The 12,482-nt window shown below is 36.0% G+C and overlaps 1 long non-coding RNA gene across 1 annotated transcript; it reads right to left on the reverse strand.

The window, feature by feature from the left end:
* Positions 1–53: 53 nt before the first annotated feature.
* LOC129192312 (uncharacterized) lies at positions 54–479 on the reverse strand. Its single transcript, XR_008573406.1, has 3 exons — positions 452–479; positions 288–337; positions 54–154 (listed from the first exon to the last, which is right to left on the reverse strand). It is a non-coding gene; the product is annotated as an uncharacterized LOC129192312 (long non-coding RNA).
* Between the last annotated feature and the right edge of the window lie 12,003 nt (positions 480–12,482).

The following is a 12,482-nucleotide window of genomic DNA, read 5'->3' on the forward strand; positions in this document are numbered from 1 at the left end:
TGCACAAAACATTTTTCACCAATAAAGTCAGAATCCTTACGTTCCAGAACATCCTTGTGCTTTTCCTCGTCGCTGTCAAATCTCCCTTGGGGAGTTTTAGCCTTCTTTAGAGGCGCTCCGTCCTTTGCTGTCCCGCTGCCGGCCCGGAACCATCCTGGACAAAAAACCCAAAGAGTTCCATGAATTGTTCTTGCAGCCTTTCACGGTGGAATCTGTACGCCAAAGCTAAAACGTCAAACTATAGAAGGTCGTCTTAGTAATACCATGAAAACATTAAAGCCACTGACCCGTCGAGGCTGGTTGGAAAACCGCCGTCTTCGGAAGTAAATGTTTGCAGCTGAAAACACAAAACGACAAGCGAGACATTTGTTGTTAATAATAATAGTAGTAATTACGCTACAACCTTTTTCAACAACTGTCAACAAAACCAGCTCATACTGCGCATGCGTACTTAGGTCGCCATCTTGGAAACACCTACGGTACGCCTTCGGGGACAAAATTACAACTCTTTTTGGTTCATGGAAATGTAGTGGAACAAATACAATTACATCATACTGTATTTGTAATACGCTGTTCGCATTGGTATTTATGCCTTACGTGGGCTTACGAAATTGAAAGTTGTATTTATTGGTTTTTATGTGCCCCAATAACACTATGGATACGAGCGTTTCCTTGGCTACGGATTTTTTTTTGACGCAATCATTGTTTCACAACAAAAGGAAAACGATGGTGAGCGGACATTAATCTTATCAGCAGCTTATTACTGTTTGCCACCAAATGACTACTTTACACAAAGCGAAATACATAACGTTGTTTTTGACACCTCTGTACACGTGAGCGCATGCAAGTGGCGTCACTTCCGCCCTAATTTTCTAAAAATGACAACTTTATTTGTTGTTTTGATCGTTTCTCATGAATTACGACTGAAAAAAAACTTTTTCTTTAATATTTTAACATTATGCTACAACAATGACGCGATTTTTCCTTATATTACATTATTCTTGTAAAACAACAACTTTTCTCTTAAGATTTAACTCTAACCTTGTAAAAATTAATTCTGATTTTTCCATTTTTGTTGTTTTTTTTTTAAAAGTTTTCTTGTGAGTTATAGTTTTTAAATGTGCCACAGGCCAATAAAAAAATTAGCCGAGGGCTGCAAATGTCCCTGGAGTCGCACTTTGGGCACCCCTACTTTTAGATGGGGGTAGGGCCCACAATGGCACTCAACAACAATACGTGCTTTTTGGAAAAAGTATCTACTCGCTAAACTTTTTTTTAAATAAAAAAAACCCCAAATGAAAAAATGTCAAGTAATTTTACAGAAATAACATCAAAATATTAGGAGAGAAATGTTGTACTCTAAGGAGAAAAAGGCGTTTTTTACAGGAATAATGTCGGAATATCATGAGGATAAATAACATTATTTTAGGAGCATAAAGTTAAAATAATATATTAAAGACCTTGGAAAATCAGGTTGGGAAAAAGTTATAATATCAGATTAAAGTCATATTATTACGAGGAGAAAATTTTACAAGATGAAAGTTGAAATAGTTGGGCGGGGGAGCAGACATGGAAAAACAAAGTGCTGTCATTTTATAGAGAATAAAGTCTAAATATTTTATATTATATTTTTAGATTATATTTAAAGTTTTTATGTTCTGCCCCTCAAGCTCATTCATTGTGTGCTGGTGTAATTCTCCGTTTGTCCGTTAGATGTCACTGTTACTGCAAACCCGAGCTTCTTCTTTGGTGATTGGATTCACGTGGCAGCCATCGAGCAGCCTCCCATCGTAAGCAGCAGGCAATTTAGTCCAAGCGCCATTTTGTGCTTCAAAACAATGTAAGTGCTTAAAATATGCTGTGGACATCCCTTTTATTGCTGCAACTTTATGTTTGTGGTCATCTCTCTAGAAGACTTTTTTCTCTGCCAATGAAAGCAAGCTAGTTTGGACTTATGCTAACAGAGTCATGCACCATTGTAATACATGCTTGTTTGGTGGTGCATATTTGTTAGCTTGCATGCTAACTTTCATTTGTACATGCAAACCAAATAACAATGTATTGCTTCTGTTTTGCAGTTTTACAAAAAAAAGATTTTAACTAAAAAGTTGAAATTGTCAGGAAAAATAATGTCGTTTTAGTAGCATAGAGTTGAAATAGTAAAGAAAAATATGTTTTTTTTAAAGGCGTAATGAGAAACAAACAATTGTTTCTGTCATCTTCTTAGCACATCTTTGCAAAATATCCAAGTGGCAAAGTTGCATCCTTTGGACACCGCTAGCCTGAATGATGAATGTTCTGGAAGCCATCACTTACCACTTGGTCCAGTCCAGTTTGTGGTCGTGTCGTTGAAACTCCCATTGATGATCTTGGAAAAAGACGTACATTTACGATTACGATTTTATTCTTTCTCTCTAAATGTACGAGAATAAAACTAAATTTATGAGAAAAAAGTAATGCATTTACATGAAAAAGTTGTAAATTTATGAGAAAAAAGGTCGCAGATTTGTCATTTTATTCTCTCTGAATGTACGAGAATAAAGGCGTAAATTTACGAGAAAAAATACATTTATGTGAAAAAGCCGTCAATGTATGAGAAAAAAGTTGTAAATTTAGGAGAAAAAAGGTAGTCAATTTACAAGAATAGAGTTGGCAATTTAGGAGAAAAAAGTTGTAAATTTAGGAGAAAAAAGGTAGTAAATTTACGAGAATAGAGTTGACAATTTAGGAGAAAAAAGTTGTAAATTTAGGAGAAAAAAGGTAGTAAATTTACAAGAATAGAGTTGGCAATTTAGGAGGAAAAAAGTTGTAAATTTAGGAGAAAAAAGTTGTAAATTTAGGAGAAAAAAGTTGTAAATTCAGGAGAAAAAGGTAGTAAATTTACAAGAATAGAGTTGTAAATTTAGGAGAAAAAAGGTAGTAAATTTACAAGAATAGAGTTGTAAATTTAGGAGAAAAAAGTTGTAAATTTAGGAGAAAAAAGGTAGTAAATTTACAAGAATAGAGTTGGCAATTTAGGAGAAAAAAGGTAGTAAATTTAGGAGAATAAAGGTAGTAAATTTACGAGAATAGAGTTGACAATTTAGGAGAAAAAAGTTGTAAATTTAGGAGAAAAAAGGTAGTAAATTTACAAGAATAGAGTTGGCAATTTAGGAGGAAAAAAGTTGTAAATTTAGGAGAAAAAATGCGTAAATTTAGGAGAAAAAAGTTGTAAATTCAGGAGAAAAAGGTAGTAAATTTACAAGAATAGAGTTGTAAATTTAGGAGAAAAAAGTTGTAAATTTAGGAGAAAAAAGGTAGTAAATTTACAAGAATAGAGTTGGCAATTTAGGAGAAAAAAGTTGTAAATTTAGGAGAAAAAAGTTGTAAATTTAGGAGAAAAAAGGTAGTCAATTTACAAGAATAGAGTTGGCAATTTAGGAGAAAAAAGTTGTAAATTTAGGAGAAAAAAGGTAGTAAATTTACGAGAATAGAGTTGACAATTTAGGAGAAAAAAGTTGTAAATTTAGGAGAAAAAAGGTAGTAAATTTACAAGAATAGAGTTGGCAATTTAGGAGGAAAAAAGTTGTAAATTTAGGAGAAAAAAGTTGTAAATTTAGGAGAAAAAAGTTGTAAATTCAGGAGAAAAAGGTAGTAAATTTACAAGAATAGAGTTGTAAATTTAGGAGAAAAAAGTTGTAAATTTAGGAGAAAAAAGGTAGTAAATTTACAAGAATAGAGTTGGCAATTTAAGAGAAAAAAGTTGTAAATTTAGGAGAAAAAAGTTGTAAATTTAGGAGAAAAAAGGTAGTAAATTTAGGAGAATAAAGGTAGTAAATTTACGAGAATAGAGTTGACAATTTAGGAGAAAAAAGTTGTAAATTTAGGAGAAAAAAGGTAGTAAATTTACAAGAATAGAGTTGGCAATTTAGGAGGAAAAAAGTTGTAAATTTAGGAGAAAAAATGCGTAAATTTAGGAGAAAAAAGTTGTAAATTCAGGAGAAAAAGGTAGTAAATTTACAAGAATAGAGTTGTAAATTTAGGAGAAAAAAGTTGTAAATTTAGGAGAAAAAAGGTAGTAAATTTACAAGAATAGAGTTGGCAATTTAGGAGAAAAAAGTTGTAAATTTAGGAGAAAAAAGTTGTAAATTTAGGAGAAAAAAGGTAGTAAATTTAGGAGAATAAAGGTAGTAAATTTACGAGAATAGAGTTGACAATTTAGGAGAAAAAAGTTGTAAATTTAGGAGAAAAAAGGTAGTAAATTTACAAGAATAGAGTTGGCAATTTAGGAGGAAAAAAGTTGTAAATTTAGGAGAAAAAATGCGTAAATTTAGGAGAAAAAAGTTGTAAATTCAGGAGAAAAAGGTAGTAAATTTACAAGAATAGAGTTGTAAATTTAGGAGAAAAAAAGTTGTAAATTTAGGAGAAAAACAGTTGTAAATTTAGGAGTACATGTACATGTACTTTAACTTGACTAGTAAGTTATGTGACCACTGGCTCTGGGCAAAGGTAATATTCAGACTTTGTTTTGTCATAAATTTACGATTTTATTCTCTCAAAATTTACGAGAATAAATTCGTAAATAAAGTTTTTTTCTCGTACATGCGCGACTTTTTTCTCATAAATTGACAACTTTTTATTGCACAAACTTGTGACTTTTTTTTCTCGTAAATTTACGACTTTATGCTATTTACGAGAAAAAAAACGTGGGAATGTTACCTTCGCCCGCGGCCAAGCCCCCAGTTTGGAGTCGTGTCGTTGAACCTCCCGTTGATGATCTTGAAAAATTTGGAGAAAAAAGTATCGGCATCAGTATCGATATCGGCCCGACTGCCCCGTATTAACTTGCTATAGGACTGATACCAATGTCCTCGTCGTTGAAATGCTAAACACCGATCTGGAAAGTAATCATTTCCTGCTTTTGTCTTTTCGTCTCCATGCTTTCTGAGTCCTGCTCTGATTTACATGCTTTCTCGGTGTGTGCGTCTGTGTGTGTCTGTGTGCGTGTGTGCGTGTGTTTTTGTGTGTGTGTGTGTCCTCTTGCACGGTGGAGTCTGATACGACATGTCAGTGCCAACCCTGAGGGAAGACGCCTGCTAATAGGCTCAGTGGAGGAGCCTGCTCGAAGAATGGAATGTTTGACGTATCGTGTGTGCGCGTGCGTGCGCGTGTGTGCGTGTGTGTGTGTGTGTGTGTGTGCGCGCACATTCCAGCGCATGCATATTATGTTCAATATTGCTTCATAAAACTGTATTTTTCTTATGTAATGTGACAAACTGCTTATGTGTGGTCCATCATGCTATGATTCAAAATGTCAAAGCCAAAGAGGTCATTTCTATGAAAAATGGTCCGTTTATGTCGACATGTTTTCGTATCGTTACCTTCATCATCATCGCTAAGCAGCGTGAAACCACAACAGCAACATAACTACTGCCTGCTTACACAGCACCCAACCTGCACGCAGTCACTTCCTGTTCAGTGCAAAGAAAGCTTCTGTATTAGCCTGGATTCTACCACAGAATGGTTGTCTGTCTACATGTGCCCTGCCATTGGCTGGCGACCAGTCCAGGGTGTACCCCCCCCTCGCCCCAAGTCAGCTGGGATAGGCTCCAGCATACCCGCGACCCTAGTAGTAAGTAAAAAAAAGTTTCTCTCCATAGTGACGGCGTAAATTTACAAGAAAAAAAACCTTGTAAATGTACGAGAATAAAGTCGTAAATCTCGGAGGAGAAAAAGTAGCACATTTACGAGAAAAAAACTGTTGAATTTACAAGAAAACGTATATTAATGAAAAAAAGGCCTAAGTTTATGAGAACAAAGACGTAAATGTAGAATAACGTCGTACATTCACGAGAATGAAGTTGGGGGGGGGCGGGTACATTTATGAGAAAAAAGTCATAAATTTACACAGAAAAAGTCAAATTGACATCTTTTTCATGTAAATAAAAAAAAAAGTAGTACATTTCCGAGAATAAAGTCGTAAATGTACGAGAAAAAGTTGTCAATGAGAAAAAAAAGTCGTAAATTTAGGGGGGGGAAGTGGTACATTTATGAGAAAAAGTCATAAATTTACACAGAAAAAGTCAAATTGACATCTTTTTCGTGTAAATAAAAAAAGTAGTACATTTCCGAGAATAAAGTCGTAAATTTACGAGAAAAGAAGTCCTAATATTAGCTTTGCCCAAGGCCAAAGGTCACGTAAGTGTCAAGATGTTTAGGACTGGCACCAGCCTGAACTTGAAAAGGCAGAGAAGATCGTAGAGGACGCTTTATGAACTTAACACCAGTAGAATTTCTTGGGTTTTATTTTGCACCTCAACTATTTACAAGAGCACAGGTTAGGTTGACAACCTTAGAATCAGAGAGGAATAGCATCAAATGATTACTCATCACTATCCAGTTTGTAACTTAGGAACAATAGCTGTCACATACCAGTGGTCTCTCCGCTCTTCTCTTGTTACAATCATTTGAATAGTTGTGACAAAGATACTCCAATGATACTTTAGGAGTCTTTGTTCTTTTCTTTCTATTTGTTTACTTTGTACAACCACCTCGTTTTTATAATGTGTAATAATGTGTGTCGCTGTTCTGTCACATACGTATTACAATTCAGAATTCACAATTGCCACATCAATTTGATCAGGGCACGTGCAGACATGTTCTTTTAGCATCGTAATTGTCATAACAATTGTCATGTTCTTTGATAAATACACGTACAGTCATGTGACGCTTATTTTTAACAATATTCTCACAGAACAATAAGTCCCCCCTTTTCATAGCTGTCTCAGGCAATGCCTGTTACAAAGTATAACGACTTTACTTGTGAATTTAAGACTTTATTCTCCTAAAGTAATGACTTTAATTCTCCTGCGTCGTACAAGAAAGATTTGCACATGTACCAAAACTTTATTGTCATTGTACTGAAAACATTCAATGAAATTAGGACAGCAGCTCTGTTAGATAAGAATATAAAACATCGTAAGAAAACACAAGAATCTAAATTAAAATATGCACAAATGGAGGAAAAACGTAAAAAAAACAAAAGCTAGGTTGTTTTTTTCCCGTCAATATACAAGAATAATTCGTAAATTTACGACTTTTTTCTTGTAAATCTACAACTTTATTCTTGTACATTTACAACTTTTATTCACGGAAATGTACAACCTTTTTCTCGTAAATTTACGACGATATTTTCATAAACATATGACTTTATTCTCGTACATTCACAACTTTTTTTTCTCGTAGAGCATAAAACATTGTATGAAAACACAAGAATCGATGTAAAAATATGCACAAACGGAGGGAAAACATCAAAAAACAGGAGCTGTAAGTCCACTTCTTCTACCATACATGGTCTTCTGAATGCGAGGAGCTAATGCTAACTCGTTAGTTCATTGCTGTAACAACACTGTTGTGAACATTTTGTAGAACCGAAATAAAGCGTACAAAAGGCAAAGGCCTACGCTAATAGCATATACACGTCTCTTGTTAATTTACACCAAAACTGTAGCATCTGCTTAGTCTTTCAGTGGAGCAGTGATAGTAATCTGCCACTGAAGCTGCTCTTCTGTCGGCAGATGATGCCGTGCGTTGGATGATGCTGGTTGTCCATGATGGAAAGGCATTTTCAAGCAGAAAAATGGCTAAATGACGTAAAATACAAATATAAGGCATTCAGAAGACGCACTGAAAAACGTGATGATATGTAGCATTCTACGCTGGTCACCAAGTGTCAGCAATGTCACCGTAATGTTGGGTGAGACACACAAGCACCAGAGCAACAGGCTTTTATTGCAGGTTTGAATGATCTCACAATAAAAGGCACAATAAGCCCTAATTGGCCAAGCTGAAACTCAACTCTGAACCCTCGACATCACTTCCTGTCCTTCACAAGTCCAAAACACACTTATTGCAACACACACAAGCATGAGTCATATTACATTTTCTTATTTTCTCATATCATGTCGACTATATTGGGTCATGTGAGCGTAACCGTGACTATAGGGGTGTTACTTCCTGTCTAGAGGGCTCTAATAATGTTAAAAACTGCATTCAGAAGGTCATGAACAGGTTTTTTATGCTGTAACTACAAAAACATTCAATTTATACATAAGAAATCCTACTTCGCAGAAATTCACTTATCACGGTCAAAATTATGGCATAAGTTGATTTTTTTTTCTTTAACAGTCAACATTTTAAAACACATCTCATTCACCATAAGTGGGTGATCATTCTAAAAAAGCCCACAATTCGTACAGTTTATCGATACGCGCCACTGTCACGCAGCAGTTACCATGGCAACACAAGTGTACTGGCGCACATATTGTCTCATGTGCTCTGCTGCTGATGTAATGCTGTCATGTCAGACTCGCTGGAAGAGAAGGGATGAGTGCATGAAGTTGCGCCCGTGGACGAGGTACAGTTGTGTACCGGAAGTGATCCTAAAGGCGCCGATGTACCGCGTCAGCGTGGACTTGCATGGATTATACGGCATTAGTTTGCCCACATCAGGCTTGCTGAAGGATTAGTCGGCTCGCTTTAGCAGAAAAGCAGATTTCGCTCTCGTTCTCCATCACCCTCTGTTAGCCGTGCACTCGGGCCGGCCCATCATTTTTATACGCCTGCATAAATTCTTCCAGGGATAAGAAAATGACTGCTGCGGGTATAAATGATCAACGGAAACAAGCCGAGTTGATGACTGTACTGACGCATTGGCGCCTCACGTGGACACCGGCATGGAGGACCCTGTGATTTCCCCGTTAACGGAATCGCGGAATTGGCCGATAAAAACGGAATTTACCGTTAAACGCGGACTCTCGATGAAATTGAAGTAATAGCGACGTGTCGGTCGCGAAGAGTCGCCGTAGGCTAACGGTGAAGTGTGAGGTTTGGTCACGTGGCGGACATTTGATGACATCTGAGCAGCACGGGGGCGCGAGTATGCCGCCTGTAGAGGGCGCCCGTCTGCCACACATCCTAACTCGATGGTGCAACGCACGCGATGTGCTGCTGTGGTATGCTAGTGCCGCGTTCACCGTGTTCAACTTGCTGTTTAGCCACATTTTCTCTCCATGTTTTTTTTTTTACGTTTTGTTTGCAGACAAAATGACAACTTTCGTCTTTGTTTCGCATTCTCGCTCCTCTTCAATCTTCACGCGCCGTCCTCGTCATTCTTCGCCCTCTGCGCGGCCAACGTAAGCTTGTTGGCGACGTAATCGATTCCCCCAGGCAGAAAAAGATCCAGCATTATTTTTTTGTAATCGAGGTACTCGAATTAATCGAGGAGTGGTCGCACCCCTGCCCTGGATCGTCCCAGATGCGTCTGAATAACTTAAAAGCAGCCTAACGTGTAGAAGGGAGCTCATTTCAGAAGCAGAAGCTAAAACATGGAACTCTTATAGCATATAGACTCAGTCCACACAGAATGTGTTTCTTAGATCACATGATCTCATCACGTCATTTGCATAATTGGTTGATGCCGCATGGACATTTTCCAAAACCCAAACAAAAACGCAAACATCAGAGCAGGGGTGCCCAAACTTTTTCCAACGAGGGCCACATGCTGGAAAAGGAAAGCATGCAAGGGCACACATGGAGACAAAAAATAAAAAACACACTGGAGCTCAGCTTTGTCATTTACTTACACTTATAATATTATTAGTATCTACTTGCTCTTTTTTCTCTCCATTTTTGCTGTTGTTTTTTTCCTCCGAGTCTTCCAAATATTTCAAATTTCTCCTTAAATAGTTTGTATAATAATTCTTACAATATCATACTGTATATTTTGACTTTATTCCCATAATGTTATAACTTTTTCCCCAACCCAATTTTCCGAAAATGACTTTATTTTGTTGTGTTTGTTTCTCATATTACAACTTAAAAAAACCCAACAAAAAACAATAACGTAGTAATATTTTTTTCTTGAATATTTCAACTCCATGCTACTGAAATCACATTATTTTGTTTTATATTAAGTTTATGCTCGTAAAAGTGCAAACTTTATTCTTTTAATATTTTGACTCGATGTTTTCTGCTGTTTTTAAAAGATTATTTCGTATAATTCTCGTAATTATGAAGTTATTCCCGTCATATTTTGACTTCTTGTAACATTGTAACTTTTGCTGCAACCTACTTTTCCAAAAATGACAACTTTATTCATTGTTTTGTTTCTCATAATGCGACGACTTCAAATAATGTCATTTTTACTTTAATATTTCAACTCAATGCTACTAAAATGATGTTATTTTTCCTCATCATTCTCTTAATGATTTTGACTTTTCCATGTTAGATTCCAACTTTTTTCCTCTTAATATTTTGACTTTATTCTTGTAAAATTACTGCAGAGCTTTCAGTTTTTCTGTTTTTAGAACGTCCCGCAGGCTAATAAAAAAAGTGCCACGGGCCCCACTCTGGACACCCCTGCCTTACAGTAATATTACTGACACCTAGTGACCAGTGTGGAATGCTACACATCATCCCAACGTCCTTGAATGCGTCCTCTGAGTGCCTTATATTTGTATTTTATTTAATTCAGCCATTTTTATGCTTGAAAATGCTTAATTTAGGCAACAAAATGCATAATATTAGCTTCAATATGCAGATTTTTTAATATTTTTGAAAAACCGTGATAGAGTGAAGCCACGAAACTCGAAGCGCAAAGTGGCGAGGGGACGACGGACTTCACAGTAGACCAGAACAACAAACGACTGTGCCAGAAATAACCAAAAATGAGGTCCTGCGAAGCTACAACTCCAGAATCGCGAGGCAAAATGAGAATGGCAGGAAGACGAGGGATCGGTGGGACAAGGAAGCACAACATAAGCGACAGAATATTGGCCGTCAGTGAGGGAGGAGAACGAGAACGGGAAACAACGCTCACAGTTTCGGCACGCCTGGAAGACGAGGAAGAGGAACAACAACGCCACTGGATTGGTCGCAGCTGCAGGTGTGTCCCGTTGCTCCGCCCTGCACCGGAAGTAAAGGAGAACGCAAAGAGGGACCAGTCGGGGCAAACGATGCAAAATAAAGCAAGCAATCAGCAGTATTTCCTTATCAAGCATACTTTGTTAGTCCTCAGCAAAAGGCTTGGCTTTGGCAGTGTACCTTCCATGCGTGCGTGCGTGCGTGCGTGTGCGCGCGCACATCTGTGGGAATGTAAACAAGAAATCTTAACAAAACACTCGCTAATCTTCTTACACGGGACAGGATTATTCATGCACGGGGCGACTCCGATTTAACAGCCTTTCCTGTCTTCACAAGTTGCAACTATTGTATCTGCCGCTTCCGCACAGGGTGGGGGGGGGGGGGGGTCTTGTTTGGGTTTTTGCAGCATTTTGAGGCAGTGAAATTTTGAGAAAATTTGGTTAGTGTTTATGAGAATAAAGTCAAAATACAGTACAATGGGAATGAAGCCATAATTATGAGAAGAAGGTTTATAAGAGCAAAGTTGAAATAAATGGAGAAAACAAAGAGAAAACAACAGCAGAAATGTAAAAAAAATCATTTTACAAGAATAAAGGCAAAATATTCAAAGAAAAAAGTTGTATTCTAACGGGAAAAAAGTTGCAATTTTACAAGAATTAATTTGTAATATTATGAGGAAAAATAGTCATTTTACTTATGTAGAGTTGAAATATTAAAGAAAAAAGGTATTCTTTTTAGTATTTTATTTTATATTTAGTATTTTAATATTATATAGTTATAATATTATGAGAAACGAACAAAATGACAAAATTGTAATTTTTGGAAAATTTGATTGCGGAAAAAGTTATTATGAGAATAATGAAAATATTTTGGCAATGAAACCATAATTATGAGAAGGAAAATTACAGGAGGAAAGTTGAAATAGTTAGAATAACTAGAATAAAGTCAAAATATTAAGAGAAAAAAAGTTGCATTATAATGAGAAAAAAAGCCATTCAAATGTTATGAGGAAAAATAAACTCCTTTAAAGTAGAAATATGAAAGAAAAAAGTATTTTAAAAAAGTCATAACAGTCTGAAAAACAAACCAAATAACAAAGTTGTTATTTTTGGAAAATTTGGTGGCGGAAAAAGTTATGACAATAAAGTCTAAATATTATGGGAATAAAGTCATAATTATCAGAAGAACATTTACAAGAGAAAATTTAAATAGTCATGGAAATAAAACTGCTGTCCTTTTATGAGAATAAAGTCAAAATATTAGTATTCTAAGTTGCAGTTTTACCAGCAGAAATTCATAATATGAGGAAAAATGAAGTAATTTTAGTAGCATAGAGTGGTAATATTTTGAAATATACAGGTATATATTTTTTAAGTCACAATATTTTGAAAAACAAAACAAAATAAAGTCATTTTTGGAAAGGGGAAAAGTCACAATATTACAAGAAGAAAATTGGCAAAGATTAAGAAGAAAGCTGAAATATTTGGAAATTTTAAAAAACAGCAAAAATGGAAAAGTGGAAAGTTAATACTAATAAAAGGCTTTTTCACCTATAAGACAAAGCTGACATGCACTTTTTT

Source organism: Dunckerocampus dactyliophorus, chromosome 13 (genome assembly GCF_027744805.1).
Source record: "Dunckerocampus dactyliophorus isolate RoL2022-P2 chromosome 13, RoL_Ddac_1.1, whole genome shotgun sequence".
Lineage (NCBI taxonomy): Eukaryota > Metazoa > Chordata > Actinopteri > Syngnathiformes > Syngnathidae > Dunckerocampus > Dunckerocampus dactyliophorus.